The sequence below is a fragment of the Vanessa atalanta genome, chromosome 16, assembly GCF_905147765.1.
Source record: "Vanessa atalanta chromosome 16, ilVanAtal1.2, whole genome shotgun sequence".
Classification (NCBI taxonomy): domain Eukaryota; kingdom Metazoa; phylum Arthropoda; class Insecta; order Lepidoptera; family Nymphalidae; genus Vanessa; species Vanessa atalanta.
The window spans coordinates 6,972,308-6,984,308 of record NC_061886.1 but is presented as its reverse complement, the minus strand read 5'-3'; the positions used below and the strand labels follow the sequence as shown (position 1 = coordinate 6,984,308).

The 12,001-nt window shown below is 31.8% G+C and overlaps 1 protein-coding gene across 2 annotated transcripts in view; it reads left to right on the top strand.

Annotated features, from left to right (window-relative positions):
- Nucleotides 1–12,001, top strand: part of LOC125069732 (protein split ends) — a 75,073-nt gene that overhangs the window by 16,502 nt on the left and 46,570 nt on the right. The window lies entirely within an intron of this gene.

The window sequence follows — 12,001 nt, the reverse complement described above, 5'->3', positions numbered from 1 at the left end:
AAAATGTGTAAGTAGATCATAATGAGTAGTTTTGAAATTAATAATTTAGTAGTTATATGTCGATTTACTATTGGATTTCATATTATGTTCAAATTACTAATTGATACTTAAATAATATATAATCAGAAGTTGTTTTAAAGTATCCTTTCGTTTTATTAAGTTACAATTAATTCATAAAGTAACTAAAGCCTATTCCAATCGAGAAAGAAATAAAGTATAACAAAGTTTAGATTTACGTATTCCATGCATTTTGCTAATAGCTCAGTTATTTTTTGCGCTACAAAGAGTTCTTCATTAATGTCTCTATTAATCAATTTCCGATAACAGTTTCATCGACGTTCAAATAATCATTTTTTCGAAATTCTATTATGAATATCTTGAGGTTGGAATAGACTATAAAAAGTTCTAAATTATGTTGGTATTTACATACAAGGGTTATGCTATTACTGCTATTGAATATTCATGTTTGGGAAACGAAAAAAAAACGTAAGTCTAGTGTTATATATATTTTTTACATTTATAAATATCTAGTGTACCTATTTAACAATATTTCATATTTATAAATACTAAATTGTAGCAAAATATTAACTATTTAAATGTTATTAAAGTTGAAGTACTGTTTTGGATACTTACTATTTTATATTTTGTTCTGTTTATTCTCAGTAATGTTTACTTTCTATTAACAACATTAAAAATAAACAAAGAAGATACTTAGTGATATTAGCAGATGGCTCATTATTCTGCTGCGACGGTCCTGTTGACGGTTTTTGTCGCTCTATGTATTTGTGGCATTGATGTCAATTACTTATTAATAAAAATATGTTATAATATACCGAAAAACCTCGCTTTAGCTTGTCATAATTGTGGAATTAAGCTCAAGGTATTATTAATTAATATAGAGTAAGCATGTTCGTCATTAGTCTTCGCACAAAATATGGATGCCGCCGCCGCCGCCAGATCAGTGTTTCTGCGACCTCCTCTAACGGATTGCAGTGTTTCATTTGGATTGCAGTGGGGAAAATCCCAAATCAGTGACATAGTGCAGTGACAATAATTAGTGGTGGTGCGTGTTTAAATGCGTGCTATAAGAAGTGAAGTGTAATCGGATTACTTCCACGCTATTTCGAAGATCCAAACATCGGGTCACTGTGGCTGGCGGCGGTTCCAACCTCGTTTTATGTATGCACCTTGTTATTAACGCTATGTTATCGATCTGTGTTTTTTATTTTATTAACACATTTAATAACATGTCTGACTAAATGCTTGTTTTGGTTATGTCTGTAATGAAACTTGTTCAAACACTCTTTCTGTGATGTGAAAGGGCTTTTTGAAAAACCTAACTCCTCGTATTTGTTTACCTATATAATACAATTTATGTTCATATATAGATAAAACTGTCATGAATAGTAATGTTATATACTACTCGAGCAATGAAACAGATGTAGCCTATTCTAATTAATACACGTCATTGGGCACTTCCATAAAAAAGCAAGGTAATGAGTACTTCAATTATTATGAGTACTTTATCCAAAATATACGGCACCCATTACATGTTACCTATTAATATACTATATAATAATACGTAATTGACTTATTATCATTTAAATACTGACTTCATTTTATGAAGATATAACTGTTAACCAAAGAATTAAAATGTATCGCTTGATCACTGAATTAATGTTTTGAAACAAAATATAATACAACTTTTTACAGAATGGCAATAGATTATAATATAAAATACCTTTAAAGCGTATTCCTTAAGGAATTACAAGCTCGTGTCTATAATTTTGTTTACTTACATGATCGACACTCGCTCACGACTATGTTTATAAACAAAATATTTGAAATATTCGAGTTTCTATGGGTTTTATCATATTATTTCAAATACAATGTATATAAAAAAATGGTTAAATAAATTTTAAAAAATATGATTTTATAAAATTAAAATCACTGCTTTTTACATTTTAAAACTCATGTCACTTTCAAAAATAATTTATTTAAAAACTAATATATTTGTACACTTTCGCAATGTATGGGCTGCCTCTACACAGCTCATGACCACGACTGGTGCAACTGCATCGAAACGTCGGTCGGCAAAATAATTAAAAAGGTATGAAATATAAGTCTAGAGTGATCTGGATATTGATATTCATATCAATAAATAAAGCAAAATAATTTAAAAATAGTACTATTGTAGGATCCTATTTCAATTTTAAACTATCTAACTATATTCTGTTAATTATTAAAAAAAAAATCGATCGACTTTTTAGATACGATATTTTCTTTTTGATTTGGTAACACATTCATCCATTATGATAATTCTGAAAAGTACTATAAACTTAATTGTAGAAAAAACGATTTGATATGAATTATGTCTACTCATTTTCTGTAAGATCAGTAGTTACAGAGATATAGTGAAAAGCGATTGCACCTTTTTTTCTAAGACGGCGGCAGCGGGAAAGGGTTACAGTCCCACAAACTTGGGGTTCAGCTTCTACTGACCCCGTTGCGTCATCTGAGAAACGCAAGGTCTAAAAAATATAACATTTCAATGGACTAATGAGTGACAATCGATTTTAATATTTTATTCTAAGTTTTAATTTTGTATGTATTAACTATGTGTATATCCAGTACAAATTAGTTATTTCGTTAATTTATTATGATTCGTATAACATTTTATTTTGTATACATCTAAAAATAAAATTCATAGAAAATATATACGAAATAAGTAATGTAATAGTATCACGATACTTTGTATCGACAGGCTTGACTATAGTAGTTATACACCCATACGCAGCTACACGCACATAAGCTTAAAAATTACAGAAACTGGAAAGCGGCAATTGGAATAAACGCTCTTAAATTAAATATCATTTAAAAGCGTATGAAAATGATATACAAAATATAATGATATATACTATGTAAAAAAAAATTTACAACGTAATAAGTAATTAAACTATGATGTATTTTTTGAATTCCAATTTTTTTAAGGTTTCTAAGGGTTCCAAAGCTAAAGATAACCATTTGGTTAAGTTAAGAACAATTTTTACGGAAAATCATTTATTATTGCCATCTTTTAGCTTTCATTGTGTTCCTTGAAAATTAAAAGATAGTAGTATTCTACAACCACGAGCATTTGTTTCTGGAGTAACACCACTTTAAAGTAATTAACAATAGCGATAAAGTTTCAATGTGCTTTTCAACTTATACCATTTACTCAAAGGACACACACTATCGCAATCATCCAAAAATGGGAAATAAATAAATAGTCGTAAAATACAATTAGCTACTCTCTTTAAGTATAATACAAAGCAAAAACAAAATTACAATCAATGTTTAATCAGACCGCTTCCGTTTACGAATTGATGTTTATTTCGGATATCCTATAGTTACATTTAAAGAATAAAAAATATTGACCAAATAAAAAAAAATTAGAAAATATGAAATACCTACTACCTCACGAATCCACGAATAATGGTATTTTAACATGGCCTTGGGAACATTATCATTTTCTAAGAGGAAACTGTTGGAAACGCAAAATTTCGAACCCACGGCATGAATTTCTGCTTTTCGAAGTTATGTCTTGCCTTTAACCTGTTCTTCTTCTTTTGTTCCTGGTCCCTTTATTAGCGGTCGGGTCTTCTCGCTTTTCTGCACCAAGATGTTATGTATTGGGTTGCTGATTCCGACCTTAACTTACATAAAATAATATACTTTTAAGGTGAACAAGATTGACAATAACCTTAAATTCACGTGGTGTATATATATATATATATATATATATATATATATATATATATATATATATATTTAACCAAATTTACGTTATAAAATTGAAAAAAAAAAAAAAATTACGATCGGGGTGGAGTTTAATGTACCACCTGATGGTAAGTGGTAACTATCCCTTCGCCACTAACATTGGGAACAAAGATCTTCCTTGGGTCTATAATTACCCTAGCTCACTCACTACAATACTAATTGTTCCTCTTTTGCGAACGAATATCGAATATACTGATGAGTGGATGACCCAGACGGGATTGTAAAGTCGGACCTCCGAATATCAATAAGAAATAAACTAAGAGGATCCTTCTTAATTTGAGTAAATAATAGTATCTGAATTGTTCATTTTATGTGACATAAAATAATTCTACAAAATAGATTAAAATAATGTACTACAGTATTGTACCCCTTAAAAAAGTCTACAAAAAGTCCGCGGTGGTATATGTCTATCTCTTAGGGATAACATGCAATAACCATTTTTTACTTTTTACGAGAAATAATGGCTTATTTTCGAAGCGATTTTAGGCAATACAGCATTAATCCTAATCCAATTAATTACCTTAAATACATTGTGCATTTCATAAAGATTAAAATGGCTCTTTACAGTATGTAATTTAAATGAATATTTTGAAGATTTTACAGACTAATTGTGCCCGCGACTTCGTACGCGTTTGAATTTAACAAAAAAGTTATTGTTCAGTTCGCAGTTTTTACTATAACTTATTAATTCTGTATTAGGCAGCTTTTGTGATATTAAGTCGTTGGTTGGAGGAAATCGATGTGCCGGCGCGAAGGCTGCGCGCGTTATTAGACAATATTTGGACATTTTAGAATGACTTTATTATTATTTATATATAATTTTAAAACCAAAGTAGTCTAAGATACTTCTTATTATATTAGCTATCTGCTTAAATTAAATCACTGCTCGAGGCTAGAACAATATTAATTCAGTTTACAGAAGGAACACAGTTTATTAATAATGATAGTAATAATTATTTTCTTAACAGTAACTGCTTCTCGTATCTTTTTTGCATTGACCTATATGTATGTATGTATAACTACTACTAAACGCGATTTCGGTACTGAGATTTTGCGCACTAAGTTACGGTCAATTGGCCACGACACATTTAATCGAATACGAGCGACCAAGAGGAGCTAACAGTTGTTGACAGCAGAAATGTATTTACATTTTGATATGCGTTTTCGATTACTCTTTACTAGATTAACCTAACATAGAGCAGTAGAACCGATATGCCGACATAGATTAAGGCACATATATACTTGAAACAGATATACTAATAGCGAAAAAATAAATTTATTTTAACAAATACTATTACAAACAACTATTTTTACAAAAATGCTAGATTTTTATTTCTTGATACCGTAAAAAATATTCTCTCAAAACAATTAGTCTTCTGTGGGCGTAAATTTCCTCAAGTAAGCATTCAATTAATTTCTGTTTTCTTCTAAATGTTAACCTAAATCTCCTAAATATATGTTGTTATAATTATTGTCTAAACTGTTTATACTACTACAATCATGACCCTTATTGAATTAAATAATTTAACTACAAAACTCTTAGAGAATCTTCAACGAAATTCTGCCACATGTGTATTCCGCCAACCCGCATTGGAGCAGTGTGGTGGAATATGCTCCAAAACTTCTCAAAGGGAGAGGAGGCCTTTAGCCCAGCAGTGGGAAAATTTACAGGCTGCTAATGCTAAAAAAAAAACTTAAGAGACAAAGAGAAAAACATTAGAGACATTGTGCTACATCTGCGCGATCGTCTCAAATTAATCACCGAATTAACTTCCCCTCCCTTTTTCTTTCCCTTTTCCGTTACTGTGTCACAATTTCAATTTTGAACAGCTTGTCTAGTAGTATACATATAAGTCAATACTCTTTTGATACAATTTTATAGTTTAATATTTTTTTGCAGATTAGCGATTTTAGTAACAAAAATCGAAATGGAAATTCAGAATTAATCCTTTGGCATGTATGTCGGTTAGTAATGTTTCGATGGAAACATCATAAACTCTGCTAGCAGTTTTGTAGAGGTAACTTTCGAAATCTTCACACAGTTGCCATCTATCATGTATCATGCTCATATACTGCCATAATCTACGATTATTTTCTTAAGAAACTTAATGTCTGTGAGCATTATGTATATTGATTTATCATTCAAAACACTCTTATTGGTTTCTTTTTATTATTTACTTATTTATTGATTTTTAGTTAAAGATTTCAGAAAAACAACTTCCATAGTATTCCAACGGCAAGAGAAATAAAAAATATTTTCGTTTTTTTTTTATCTATACTGCATCGTATTCCATACGATTTGCTTTATTTTATATTGTATATAATATAGAGTTCTTATACTTATAATACAACCCTATTTAATTTATCACTTATCCAGTCTAATATTACTTCTAAGTTATATTAACTTTGACTACTATAAGCTTTTCATGAATTAGTAATGATTATTTTTAACTTGGACCAATGATGTCATGTCAATTCAAGGTAAAAATTTATTAACTTGTCTTCTTGGCATTGGATTTATTGTCATAAATTGACAACGTACAAAATATCAAACATGAAAGTTTTCTTATTAGTTAAAATACTAACACGTTTTTTACACTTTTAACAAATTTTGTTACATTTATCAAATACATCTTATAAATATATTTAATTTTAGGGTTTTACGGTTTACAAGTTTCATTCAGTTGAAATAACGGAACTTTTATAGTTTTCTCTGTCCGCCTTGTCAGTTTTATTAAAATAAATAATAAATGTGGCATATTAAATGAAACGGTTCATTATTATTAATATTGAATTGAGCGTGCCATTGAATTAGGCGTGATTTGTGGTACCCATAAAACCCTAATATTATTCTCATAAATGTCCTTAAGAGGCACTCACTGGTGACATACTATAAAACATATACGAAAATCCTAGATACTTAATCACTAATTCATTGCAAGCAAATGTTAAGTTTACATATTACTTTAATATTAATTACTTTAATAAACTTTTGCGAACAATTTTTTTTTTGTGAAGGAAATACGCAATTTATTTAACATGACGATGTCTCACATGGTTTTAAATACCCCAAAATCAGATCTACGTCTTAACAACCTTCTATCTGTACTTACTTACTTACTTACTTCATCTGGACCTGCACCTAAATCACCGTCACCTAGACGATGATACTCACCCTTCGAGGGGGTCCTCTTCGTGAACCCTCGAATAGAATAAGTTACTATGAGGAAGGGGCCTCTTAAAAGCCAGTTGTACCCCCACATTCCGCAAAATGGACCCATGAAACAACCTCTGTGGATTTCAGCAGCCTCCTCGATGCCGGATCAACCACGCCTCCCCTAGAGGACCACCTTGTCCTGGAGTTTAGCCTCCAACAGACTCCTACTGAGGTAGGATCGCAACGTGATATCAGAGTGCCTACTTGATAGTCTCCGACACCACGTCCCCCGGACCACCGCCTCTGTAAGCGGAGTCTTCGAGGCGTTCAGAGCGTCCCTTTTCGATTGACCTGTACCTACGATAAGTCACTGAAAGACCCGGTTCCTCCACCTAGAAGTGCCGAACGAGACGTGTAGCGAGAATTTTCTCGACGAGCTAGCCGAAGGAGAATTAAGCGGACGACCTTCCTTCTGTAACAGAAATAACCGTCTCTTTTAATGGCTTCGAAAATAATCTGCTGGAAATGACATGATGCTCGTTGAATAGCTCCCGAAGTTGTCCTAGATATTCCAGGGCGTGGCACAGATCACGCCGGGCAAAGTACACGTTTAGAAAAAAATGACATAAGCTAGACTCAATTCTTTCAGCGATGAGAATCGTGTGACACGGTATGTTCAATGGCTTTTTTAATGCCGAATGGCTGAATAGTTAAAATTACTAAGAAAAAATACTTTTGCATCTCGCAACTTGTTGAGCTAACTGTGATCAGTATTTAACTTAAGTATTGTGTAATGTAGTCGAACTGTAAACATCACTAAATATGAGTCATCAATATATTTAAACAAATTGATGTATTTTACTGTGATAAAATAGAACTTGTTAAAACGGGAAAAAACATGTATGCATGCATATTTAAACGAATATTCACAGTATACGGGAAATCCGGACCATAGTCTGCTAAGGTAAAATTTTCTCTGCTATCCAGCAGTTAGGCTGGCTAGACTTATCTTAACAGTCAAATCAAAAATCCTATTATTAAAAAACCTTAAGAACGGAATTTTAACATTTTGCAATTCCATGTACCTCCTTCAATAGCTTCCTAGGAACTTAATGCAATTCAATGGCATCTCGATTTATTTCATTTTATTTTAAAAATATTGTTAATCAATCGAGTTATTGGATGCAATTTTGGAATCAAAATATCAAAGAGTCCTATCATTTGTAGGATCAGCACTCTATCTTATTATTATGTAATTTAAATGATATTGCAAGTACCAGAATCGATTTTTTCTCTAATCTGCTGTATTTTTTTTTCAAATATGCATCTACATAATATCATTTTTAAAATAACTGAATGATATAAAAAACCGGTAAGTCTTAACAGTTTTGTCGAAAATTCATCACCTAAGAAGTATTCCGTGGTATATTGTAGTTGATTTATTGCAGTTTATTTTTATAAGCACGTTTTATATCTGTCTTAACAGATAGTGCGCCGTGACTGACGTAAAATGAGCAAGGCTTGGTTGCAAAAAAATAATCGTACCATCTGGTGTACCAGAACTGTAGTTCTGCTACTGTTTAATAAAATTAGTATAAATGACAGTTGCATTATAGTATATACTCTATATGTAAATAATAATATCTTTATCTTACTCTGTTTACTGACGTTTATAAGGCATTTTTTCTGAACCATATACTTCGTTAGGCTATATATATATACAGGGTTATTGGTAATTTGACGGTTTCCCGTTAGGAGGTAATAGGTGTGATTACTTGCAATAGTTTAACCCCAATATGTATAATGTAAAAATGAACCATTTTTGAGTTTTCACTTTTTTCAAAATAAGTCAAAAATGCAATTTCAAAAATTTATTACTAACTAATTTATGTTTAAAAGTTTCAAACAAAGTATCATTAGCAGCCCGTAAATGTCCCACTGCTGGGATAAAGGCCTCCTCTCCCTTTGAGGAGAAGGTTTGGAGCATATTCCACCACGCTGCTCCAATGCGGGTTGGCGGAATACACATGTGGCAGAATTTCGTTGAAATTAGACACATGCAGGTTTCCTCACGATGTTTTCCTTCACCGCCGAGCACGAAATGAATTATAAACACAAATTAAGAACATGAAATTTCAGTGGTGCCTGCCTGGGTTTGAACCCGAAATCATCGGTTAAGATGCACGCGTTCTAGCCACTGGGCCATCTCGGCTCAACAAAGTATCAATTGAATTAAATCAACAAATTAATGTTGAAAGACTCCCAGTCCATGTTGTTAATTACTAAGAGGATAAGAATTTATCGATGAACCATTCGAACTATTTTGACCTTCGCTGCACGACTCTCTGAAAAAGAGCACAGCACACATAGCATGGTCTACAGTGCATAATGCAAAATTCCATCCTTACATTATACTCCTGCGCAAATTATTCACGAAGAGGTCCCTGAAAGGAGAGTTATTTTTTGTAGATACGTGCTTACCAAATTAAGCATTAATAAAGGAGTCGCGTCTGAAAAAAAATATCTCTGGACCATTTGAATCCAAATTCGATCAAGATGGGACTAATTATTACGATATTATTACCACAATGAACATGATTGGAGTGAGAAAGTGCACAAAATTCCTATCTTCCTCGAAGACTTATTTACAGAAAGAAGATTACGAGACAAAATATATATGATATTTCCACCAAGACAGATGTACTACACATTTTCCTAATTGGAGTAGAGTAGGACCCATTCCGTGGCCAGGTATGAGATCGGACTAAACGCCGGTTGATTTCTATGGGTCTAGGGGTCTCATGAAATCCCTAATTTGAAGAAGACCTCCAAATAAGAATTAAAAATACGCATCAAATATGATATGGAATAAAATTTGTTGTATTGGTTAATCGGTAGTTGAGCCACAACAAGGAAAATAATGCGAGCGTAATAGGAGAAGTCACTTCAGCTAGAACTTTAATTAAGCTAAATTACAAAATATCTTACTTATATCTTAGCTATTAAACTGTATCTGTTTCGAAATTTTATTTTAAATTTGTATTTTAGTTTTATTTAAATTGAGTATTGTTTTTAATTATTTTGTGGGAATTTTAAAGAACTGGAACTTTAGTCCGAATTCGTTCATGTTCGAATACGAACTTCTACCAGCGTCATTTGTGGTCATTTTATTTCGGTTGTTTTGATATAAATTCCTAGTTGTTATACATTTTTGAAGAGCTAAGAAAACGGTTATGTTTTAAAATTATTCTACAGAACAAGTTTTATAAAGTTTTTTTATTTTTTATTTTAAGGCATTTTTATGGAAAAAAACAATTTTTTTTTTAAATAATATTGTTTCCGTCTCGTATGTTTAAATTTGGATCGATAATTATTGTTTTAATATTGACAAATAACATATGTCTAATCTTATTATTAAAAACGCTAAAAATGTGATAACTCAAAAATGGTTCATTTTAGCATTATGCATATGGGGGTTAAAAGTATTGCAAATAATCACGGGAATACGTCGAATTACCAATAACCCAGTATATATGTCATAGGTTGGCGGACGAGTATATGGACCATCTGATGGTACACATACCAACTATGGGCACAAAGGAAATAAAATCTTCCCTCCCCAGGTCGGTGGCGCTTGCTCTATGTAAGGATTGGTTAATATTCCTTACGCTACTAATGTCTATTTGCGGCAATGACTACTTACCGTCAGATGGCTCATTTGCCCGTCTTTTTACCTATAGTCTATTCCGATAAAGTCAAATAAACCTTGGGTTTATTTATGCCTCGCTATTTGTTATTAGTTCAGCTATATTGTGCACTACTAGCAGTTCTTGACTCATATACATATATGACGGAGCCGAGATGGCCCAGTGGTTAGAACGCGTGCATCTTAACCGATGATTTCGGGTTCAAACCCAGGCAGGCACCACTGAAATTTTATGTGCTTAATTTGTGTTTATAATTCTTCTCGTGCTCGGCGGTGAAGGAAAACATCGTGAGGAAACCTGCATGTGTCTAATTTCAACGAAATTCAGCCACATGTGTATTCCGCCAACCCGCATTGGAGCAGCGTGGTGGAATATGCTCCAAGCCTTCTCCTCAAAGGGAGAGGAGGCCTTTATCCCAGCAGTGGGACATTTACGGGCTGCTTATGTTATGTCTTATGTTATACATATATGTTAATTTATAATACAACACCGTTCCACCTTATAACTTACATCCGCTTTAATTTTACTTCCAAAGTTCGGATAATAGTTTTACGACGTTCAAAATGCAATTTTGCAAGTCTATAATTGATATCATAGTTTATTCAAGCTTTCGACCAATGATATCGCGTCGATTCATTGTCAAATGTTGTTTATTTGGCTTTTTCCCGCTTATGGTTAGATTAAAAAAAAATATAGTTATATTGACAACCATATTTCAAAGCATAAAAAATTGTTAAGTTGTCAATTTTCAAAACACTTGTGTCTTAAAGGTGGTGGGAGCGTCAGAACTAATTAATCAGAGGCTTAAAACTTGAAAGATAAACTATTTAAACATGCCCAGAGAACTTTCCATCATTAAATCAGCTTACAAAACTCTCCTATTTAAATGGGAAAAATATACTGAATAATAAAATAATGAACAATAACACAATCGTATATTTTTCTTTAACTATTTACATAAATTTAAATATGCACAATAGTCTTATGTGTGAAATGCAAATCCGCTTACTTTATAATAAATGTATCGTTTAATTCGTGTCACTCGATTGACAATAATATATTTTGTATAGTGAATTAAACTATCAAGCGAACGGTCTGTATATATATTAGTTTAGTTGGTGATGATGTAAGTCTTCGACTGATAAAAATAATTCTCAATCGCTAATGACAGTAAAATATGTACTAAACAAAATTTTAATTATTTATATTGTAAACAATTACTGTCAATGTATTTTAGTAGACATTTCATTTAGTTTTATATGTTCTTGGAAAAAATTAGTTTGAATTTTATAATTCGTTATTTTTTTGTCTTTTTAAA